The sequence below is a fragment of the Durio zibethinus genome, chromosome 23 (genome assembly GCF_047325235.1).
Source record: "Durio zibethinus cultivar Kanyao isolate XHJ-2024 chromosome 23, ASM4732523v1, whole genome shotgun sequence".
Classification (NCBI taxonomy): domain Eukaryota; kingdom Viridiplantae; phylum Streptophyta; class Magnoliopsida; order Malvales; family Malvaceae; genus Durio; species Durio zibethinus.
In genome coordinates, this window is record NC_143184.1 from 14,677,604 (window position 1) to 14,686,778 (window position 9,175).

General features: G+C 50.9%; 2 non-coding genes and 1 pseudogene across 2 annotated transcripts in view; all 3 read left to right on the forward strand.

The window, feature by feature from the left end:
* Nucleotides 1–5,341: 5,341 nt before the first annotated feature.
* Nucleotides 5,342–7,148, forward strand: LOC149512277 (18S ribosomal RNA; annotated as a pseudogene).
* Nucleotides 7,149–7,443: 295 nt separating this feature from the next.
* Nucleotides 7,444–7,599, forward strand: LOC149512278 (5.8S ribosomal RNA). The gene has a single exon (XR_016333010.1). It is a non-coding gene; the product is annotated as a 5.8S ribosomal RNA (ribosomal RNA).
* A 239-nt stretch (nt 7,600–7,838) lies between these two features.
* LOC149512279 (25S ribosomal RNA) overlaps nt 7,839–9,175 on the forward strand; it is a 3,387-nt gene continuing 2,050 nt past the window's right edge. Inside the window, exon 1 of the ribosomal RNA XR_016332938.1 lies at nt 7,839–9,175. This exon is cut by the window's right edge and continues 2,050 nt beyond it. This is a non-coding gene — a ribosomal RNA (25S ribosomal RNA).

A 9,175-nucleotide genomic window follows, 5' to 3' on the forward strand; every position in this document is an offset into this window, starting at 1 on the left:
CTTGTAAATTCATACAATGGTCCCCTAAGCCTTCATGTGAAGTTTCATGGCAAGACAACCGATTTTCTATTTTTCATGATTTTTGAAACTTTTTACAGTTCGAGATTTTTTAAAATTTTTTTAGAAGGAGTTTTGGCCCCAAATTTGGTAGACATGATCCTTGTAATTTTGTTGGCACGTACAATAAAATTCAACTAAAAACTCGAAGTGGAGAAGATTTTGTGACCGTTTGAAAAAAGTGTCCCCATTTTAGACACTTTAATGGCTACTGGCAGCAAACCTATAAAATCTCAAATGCTCTTTAAAGGGGTGTGAGTTCTCGAGATTTGATGAGGGATAGGGGGCCAATATAAGGGATAGGTTCTCGATAGGCTCTGGCCCTTGGTTGGTCGAGACCGAGAATGAACTACGTATGCCTAAGTCAACCCATGAAACGAACGTGCAGGCGTTCAGTTGGCCAGAGAGCCAGAATGCGTAAGCAAAGGATCAGCCTGACCCCCCTATGTGTGCTACCGATCCCGTTGCGGGTCCTTCGATCTGGTTGGGGCTTAGACCAAGAATGAACTCTGCATGCCTAAGTCAACCCATGAAACGAGCGTGCGGGCGCTCAACCAGCCGAAAAGTTAGGATGCGCAAGCAGAGGATCGACCCTGGCCCCCTCTGCATGCTGCGTCAATCCCACTGTCGGTCCAATCTTAGACTAGGAATGAACTCTGTATGCTTAGACTGGGAATGAACTCCGTATGCCTAAGTCAACCCACAAAATGAGCGTACGAGCACTGAGCCGGTCGGATAGGCATAATGCACAAGCCGAGGATCGGTTCAGTCCCGCTCTGCGTGCTGTCGATCCCACTGTCGGTCCCACTGCCATAACCCTCGGTCCGGTTGGGGCTTAGACATTGAATGAACTTCGTCTGCTTAAGCAAACCCATGAAACGAGTGTGCGGGTGCTCAATCAGCCGAAGAGGTAGAATGCGCAAGTTGGGGATCGGCTCCGTCCCCCTCTGCATGCTGTCGATCCTGCTACTGGTTCTGCTACCGTAACTTTCGGTCCAGTCCGATCTTAGATTGGGAATGAACGAGACTTGCTTAGATTGGAGATGAACTCTGTATGCCTAAGTCAACCCATGAAACAAGTGTGCGGGTGCTCAGCCTGCCAGAGAGGTAGAATGTGCAAGCCGAGGATCGGCCCGGCCCCCCTCTACGTACTGTCGATCTTGCCGTGGGTCTTGCTACCACAACCCTCAATCTGGTATGATCTTAAACTGAGAATGAACTCTGTATGCCTAAGTCAACCCACGAAATGAGCGGACGACCACTAAGCCGACCAAAGGGGCGGGATGCGCAAGCCGTGGATCGATCGGATGATAGGTGGGTTCAGGCACATCTTCATATTTCTGCCATGCCAATGCCATTTTTATGGCTTGTAAATTTATACAATGGTCCCTTAAGCCTTCATGTAAAGTTTCGTGGCAAGACGACCCGTTTTCTATTTTTCATAATTTTTGAAACTTTTTACGGTTCGAGATTTGTTAAAATTTTTTTAAAAGGAGTTTTGGCCCCAAATTTGGTAGACATGATCCTTGTATTTTCATTGGCATGCACAAAAAAATTCAGCTAAAATCTCGAAGTGGAGAAGATTTTGTGACCATTTGAAAAAAGTGTCCCATTTCAGACACTTTAATGGCTACTAGCAGCAAACCTATAAAATCTCAAATGATCTTTAAGGGGGTGTGAGTTCTCGAGGTTTGATGAGGGATAGGGGGCCAATATAAGGGATAGGTTCTCGATAGCCTCTGGCCCTTGGTTGGTCGAGACCGGGAATACACTACGTATGCCTAAGTCAACCCATGAAACGAGCGTATGGGCGCTCAGTCGATCAGAGAGCCAGAATGCGCAAGCTGAGGATCGGCCCGACCCCCCTCTACATGCTACTGATCCTACTGCGGGTCCTTCAATCTGGTTGGGGCTTAGATCAAGAATGAACTCCGCATGCCTAAGTCAACCCACGAAATGAGCGTACGGGCACTCAGTCGATCGGAAAGGCAAGATGCGTAAGCCGAGGATTGGCCCGATCCCACTCTGCGTGCTGCTGTCGATCCTGCTGGTGGTCCGATCTTAGACTGGGAATGAACTACGTATGCTTAGACTGGGAATGAACTCCGTACGCCTAAGTCAACCCATAAAACGAGCGTGCAGGCACTGAACTGGTCGGAGAGGCATAATGCACAAGTCGGGGATCAACCCAGTCCCCCTCTGCGTGCTGCCGATCCTGCTGTTGGTCCCGCTGCCACAACCCTAGGTCTGGCTAGGGCTTAGACATGGAATGAACTCCGTATGCCTAAGCCAACCCATGAAACGAGCGTGCAGGCACGGAATCGATCGGAGAGGCAGAATGCGCAAGTTAGGGATCGACCCGATCCCTCCTTGTGTGCTGCCGATCTTACTGCTGGTCCTGCTACCGTAACCCTTGGTTCGGTCTGATCTTAGACTGGGAATGAACGAGACTTACTTAGACTGGGGATGAACTTCGTATGCCTAAGTCGACCCATGAAACGAGCGTGCAGGCACTCAGCTGGTCGGAGAGGTAAAATGTGCAAGCCGAGGATCGATCCAGTCCCCCTCTGCGTGCTACCGATCCTGCTGCGGGTCCTACTACCGCAACCCTCGATCCAATCTGATCTTAGACTGGGAATGAACTTCGTATGCCTAAGTCAACCCATGAAACGAACAGACGGGCACTACGCCAGCCAGAGAGGCAGAATGCGCAAGCCGTGGATCGATCAGGTGATAGGTGGGTTCAGGCACATTTTCATATTTCTACCATGCCAATGCCATTTTTATGGCTTGTAAATTCATACAATGGTCCCCTAAGCCTTCATGTGAAGTTTCGTGGCAAGATGACCCATTTTCTATTTTTCATGATTTTTGAAACTTTTTACAGTTCGGGATTTTTTAAAATTTTTTTAGAAGGAGTTTTGGCCTGAAATTTTTTAGAAATGATCCTTGTATTTTTATTGGCACGCACAATAAAATACAGCTAAAAACTTGAAGTGGAGAAGATTTTGTGACCATTTGAAAAAAGTGTCCCCATTTTAGACACTTTAATGGCGACTGGCAGCAAACCTATAAAATCTCAAATGCTCTTCAAAGGGGTGTGAGTTCTAGAGGTTTGATGAGGGATAGGGGGCCAATATAAGGCCCAGTGCTAGCACCCATCGCACATCATGTGTGCACCCCCTGGCCTCCCAATCACGAGAACCCCTAATGCCGTTGGTTAGGTTCTTCGATGATGCTTCGACGATGGTGCCTCCGGTGAAAAAAATGTGGCACCAGCACATGCCCGAGCCCAGCATGTGCACCGTGGCTCAAAATCAAACTTCGGCCAAGGCTTCGACCATCAATGGCACATGCATCGACCATCATCGACACAGGCTGCCCTTTGGTACGGGCACTTGCCTTGACTACCATCGGCACAAGCTAGGCCCTGGTGCAGACGATTGCCTCGATCACCATCGGTACAAGATGGCCCCTGGTGCAGGCAGTTGCATTGAACACCATCGGCACATGCTGGGTTGAGGTACGAGCGGTTGCCTAGACCACCATCGGCACATGCCGAGCCTTGGTGTGAGCGGTTGCCTCGAACACCATCGGCACAAGCCGACCCTTGGTGCGGGCTCTTGCCTCGACCACCATCGGTAGAAGATGGCCCCTGGTGCGGGCGGTTGTCTCGACCACCATCAATAGAAGATGGCCCTTGGTGTAGGCGGTTGCCTCGATCACCATCGACACAAGCCAGCCCTTGGTGCGGGCTCTTGCCTCGACCACTATCGGCAGAAGATGGCCCCTGGTACGGGCGGTTGCATCGAACACCATCGGCACATGCCAGGCCTTGGTGCGAACGGTTGCCTCGAACACCATTGACACATGCCGGGCCTTGGTGTGGGCGCATGCCTCGATCTGGTACAAACGATTGCCTCGACCACCATCAGCAGACACTGGCCCTTGGTGCGGGCAGTCAAATCAACCACCATCGGCACGCGCTAGCCTTTGGTGCGGGCACATACCCCAACTACCATCGGCACCTGCTCACCCTCGGTGTGGGATATGCCTATTTGGAAAAAGTGTCCCCGTTTCAAACACTTTAACGTCTACTGGTAGCATACTTGTAAAATCTTTAATGCTCTTTAGGGGGTGGTGGTTCGACGTCCCTTCTCTCCCTCCTAAGGGGGGAATAGGTGTGCGTGATGGGCCTCTCATTGCGTACACCCAGGGTAATGTCCCTCGAGTGAAATACAGGGCGTGCATGCCTTTCAACCATTTTGTCTGACGACTGGTTGCTCCGATGACTGGCAGGCACCTATGGCCTCGATCGGTTGGCGTGCATACAAAAAAAAGTGAGCTGAGCTCGAGCCCGTGCACATGGTGGATGCTGCCCTAGACCCCAGACTAAATCCTTGAATCGAGCAACGGCTCCCTGGGGTGGTGCGAGCAGAAGCCACGATTATGGGCTTGGCCCGACCAGGTCTCTCGGTATTTGACGGTCTCGCGGTCCCTTGTTATCGACCACAAAAATGCCTAGGCCTCGACGAGGTCGTGCACGTAGCCAACGCTATCCGAGACCCCAGGAACAAGTCCCTGAATCGGGCAATGTCCCCCTGGGGTAGTGTCAGCAGAGCTCGCGCGTGCGGTCCCAGTCGAGCCAAGCATTGGTGGTGTCACTTTGTTGTTGCCTGTCGGATGGCAGGGGCAGTCTCGTGGCCCTTACTTGTGTTTTTCTCATGCCAAGCGATTGTGGAGTGGCCTCGCATGTCGTTTTCTCCTCTCGCTCGTCGAGTAATCGATCGGGTGGGTTGTGGACCGACGCGCGTGGATGCTGCCACTTGTACGTAATGGGTATATGAGTGGTGCTATGGTTGTGTGTGTTGGCAGGCTTCGTGCTCAATGCATCGAACTATCGACCCGTCATCCTCTTCAATCTCCCCCCATACGATCGTCGTACCCAGGAGGCACGATCGGGATCCTGTGTTGCATACCTGAATCGATGAAAATCGAATGTCTCACCATCCCTCATCCGTCTCGTGTCCCTAGGGGCCATGGGTCGGATGTCAATCGTGGCCGGTGTCCCAAGCGTGCCATCCAATCCTTCATGGCCGTATTGGTGCACCGGCATTTGATCGTGCTCTCAAATGTGAAACGTTTAGCGGGCGTGGGCTCTCGGCCCCCGTTCGTCTGATGCTATGCATTTTACATGCTCGACGCTTGCGCTCCGCGTTGGGCTCTCTCTGTCTCTTGGTCGGTGCGTCGAGGCCCACGCAGTGCCAACGTCTCGAAGGAATGCTACCTGGTTGATCCTACCAGTAGTCATATGCTTATCTCAAAGCTTAAGCCATGCATGTGTAAGTATGAACTAATTCAGACAGTGAAACTGTGAATGGCTCATTAAATCACTTATAGTTTGTTTGACGGTATCTACTACTCGGATAACCATAGTAATTCTAGAGCTAATACGTGCACAAACCTCAACTTCTAGAAGGGATGCATTTATTAGATAAAAGGTCGACGTGGGCTATGCCCGTTGCTCTGATGATTCATGACAACTCGAAGGATCGCACGGCCTTTGTGCCGACGATGCATCATTCAAATTTCTGCCTTATCAACTTTCGATGGTAGGATAGTGGCCTACTATGGTGGTGATGGGTGACAGAGAATTAGGGTTCGATTTCGAAAAGGGAGCCTGAGAAACGGCTACCACATCCAAGGAAGGTAGCAGGGGCGTAAATTACCCAATCCTGACACGGGGAGGTAGTGACAATAAATAACAATATCGGGCTCTATGAGTCTGGTATTTAGAATGAGTACAATTTAAATCCCTTAACGAAGATCCATTGAAGGGCAAGTCTGGTGCCAGCAGCCATGGTAATTCCAGCTCCAATAACGTATATTTAAGTTATTGCAGTTAAAAAGCTTATAGTTGGAACTAGGGTTGGGTCGTCCGATCTGCCTCACGATGAGCACCGATCTACTCGTCCCTACTGTCAATGATGCGTTCTTGGACTTAATTGCCCGAGTCGTTCCTCCAGCACTATTACTTTGAAGAAATTAGAGTGCTGAAAGTAGGCCTACGCTTGTATACATTAGCATGGGATAACATCATAAGATTTCGATCCTATTGTCTTGGCCTTCGAGATCGGAGTAATAATTAACAGGGACAGTCGGGGGCATTCGTATTTCATAGTTAGAGGTGAAATTCTTGGATTTATGAAAGATGAACAACTACGAAAGCATTTGCCAAGGATGTTTTCATTAATCAAGAACGAAAGTTAAGGGCTTGAAGACGATCAGATTGCGTCCTAGTCTTAACCATAAACGATGTCGACCAGGGATCGGTGGATGTTACTTTTAGGACTCCGCTGGCACCTTATGAGAAATCAAAGTCTTTGGGTTTTGGAGGGAGTATGGTCGTAAGGTTGAAACTTAAAAGAATTGACGGAAGGGCACCACCAAGAGTGGAGCCTACGACTTAATTTAACTCAACACGAGGAAACTTACCAGGTTCAGACATAGTAAGGATTGATAGACTGAGAGCTCTTCCTTGATTCTATGGGTGGTGGTGTATGGCCGTTCTTAGTTGGTGGAACGATTTGTCCGGTTAATTTCATTAACAAACAAGACCTCAGCCTCCTAACTAGCTATGCGGAGGTGATCCTTCATGGCTAGCTTCTTAGAGGGACTATGGCCGCTTAGGCCAAGGAAGTTTGAGGTAATAACTGGTTTGTGATGCCCTTAGATGTTCTAGGCCGCACGCGCGCTACACTGATGTATTTAATGAGTCTATAGCCTTGGCCGACAGGCCCGGGTAATCTTTGAAATTTCATCATGATGGGGATAGATCATTGCAATTGTTGGTCTTCAACGAGGAATTCCTAGTAAGCGCGAGTCATCAGCTCGAGTTGAGTACGTCCCTACCCTTTGTACACACCGCCCATCACTCCTACCGATTGAATGGTCCGGTGAAATGTTTGGATTGCGGTGACTTAGATGGTCCGTCGCCCGCGATGTCGTGAGAAGTCCACTGAACCTTATCATTTAGAGGAAGGAGAAGTCGTAACAAGGTTTCTATAGGTGAACCTACGGAAGGATCATTGTCGAAACCCCGCTCGACGGACGACCTGCGGACACGTTAACGAAACACCGAAGGGGCGAGGGTGCCCCCGCGTCTCGAGCCCCCTTTGGCCCCTGAAGGGTGCGACGGTCGCTTCGTCCCCCCTACGGGGCGAGCGGAACGATCGGCATCATCTCGCCCACCATCGAACAGTGAACCCCCGATGTGAATCATGCCAAGGAATCGAAACAAAAATGGAGTGCACGCGCCGTCACCATCCTGTCCACGGTGCTTGCAGGGGCGGCACGACGACTCCTTTTGTCACGAAAAAATGAAACGACTCTCAGCAACAAATATCTCAGCTCTCGCATCGATGAAGAACATAGTGAAATGCGATACTTGGTGTGAATTGCAGAATCCCGTGAACCATCAAGTCTTTGAATGCAAGTTACACCTTAAGCCATTAGGCCGAGGGCACGCTTGCCTCAGTGTCATGCACCCTCGCCCCCCCTTCGACCTCCCGCCCTTCGGGCTCCGAGGGAAGGGGGCGGGTGAAAGATGGCCTCCCGCAATCCGGTGGGTCACGGTTGGCCCAAAAGTGAGTCCCCAGCAATGACAGTGCCGTGATCGTCAGTGGTAGAGCTCCCGGTGTGCCTCGTCCCCGATGACGCATGCTCGTTGTCCACCCAGACCCCTTCGGACCCCTCGCATCGCTCGATCGATGCCCGCGTCGAGACCCTAAGTCAGGCGGGATCACCCGCTGAGTTTAAGTATATCAAGAAGCAAAGGAAAAGAAACTTACCAGGATTCCCCTAGTAACGACGAGTGAATCGAGAAGAGCCCAGCTTGAGAATCGGGCACCTCTGGCATCTTAATTGTAGTCTGGAGAAGCATCCTCAGCGGCGGACCGGGCCTAAGTCCCCTGGACAGAGGCGTCGAAAAGGGTGAGAGCCCAGTTGTGCCCAGACCCTGTCGCACCACGAGGCCCTGTCCGTGAGTCAGGTTGTTTGGGAATACAGCCCCAATCGGGTGATAAATTCCATCCAAGGCTGAATATGGGCGAGAGACCGATAGCAAACAAGTACCACGAGGGAAAGATGAAAAGGACTTTGAAAAGAGAGTTAAAGAGTGCTTGAAATTGTCGGGAGGGAAGCGAATGGGGGCCGACGATGTGCCCCGGTCGAATGTGGAACGGTGAGAGCCGATTCGTCGATCGACTCAGGGCGTGGATCGACGTGGGTCACGACGGTGGCCCAAGTTCGAGCTTTCGATGTGCCCACGAAGACATCATCGCCGCGATCGTGAAACGCAACACACACCGTCTCGATGTGCCCCGACACCAGCGTGCTCCAGGCGTCGACCTGTGGGCTCCCCATTTGGCTTGTCTTGAAACATGGACTAAGGAGTCTGACATGCGTGCGAGTCAACAGGCCAGGAAACCCGTAAGGCGTAAGGAAGCTAATTGGGGGGATCCCTCACGGGTGCACCATCGATCGACCTTGATCTTCTGAGAAGGGTTCAAGTGTGAGCATGCCTGTCAGGACCCGAAAGATGGTGAACTATGCCTGAGCGGGGTGAAGCCAGAGGAAACTCTGGTGGAGGCCCACAGTGATATTGACGTGCAAATCATTCATCTAACTTGGGTATAGGGGCGAAAGACTAATCGAACCGTCTAGTAGCTGGTTCTCTCCGAAGTTTCCCTCAGGATAGCTGAAGCCCCCGTCGAGTTCTATCAGGTAAAGCCAATGATTAGAGGCATCGGGGGCACAACGCCCTCGACCTATTCTCAAACTTTAAATAGGTAGGACGGGGCGACTGCTTCGTTTAGCCGTACCACGAAATCGAGAGCTCCAAGTGGGTCATTTTTGGTAAGCAAAACTGGTGATGCGAGATGAACCGAAAGGTGAGTTACGGTGCCTAACTGCGTGCTAACCCAGAACCCACAAAGGGTGTTGGTCGATTAAGACAACAGGACGGTGGTCATGGAAGCCGAAATTCGCTAAGGAGTGTGTAACAACTCACCTGTCAAATCAACTAGCCTCGAAAATGGATGGCACTTAAACGCGTGAC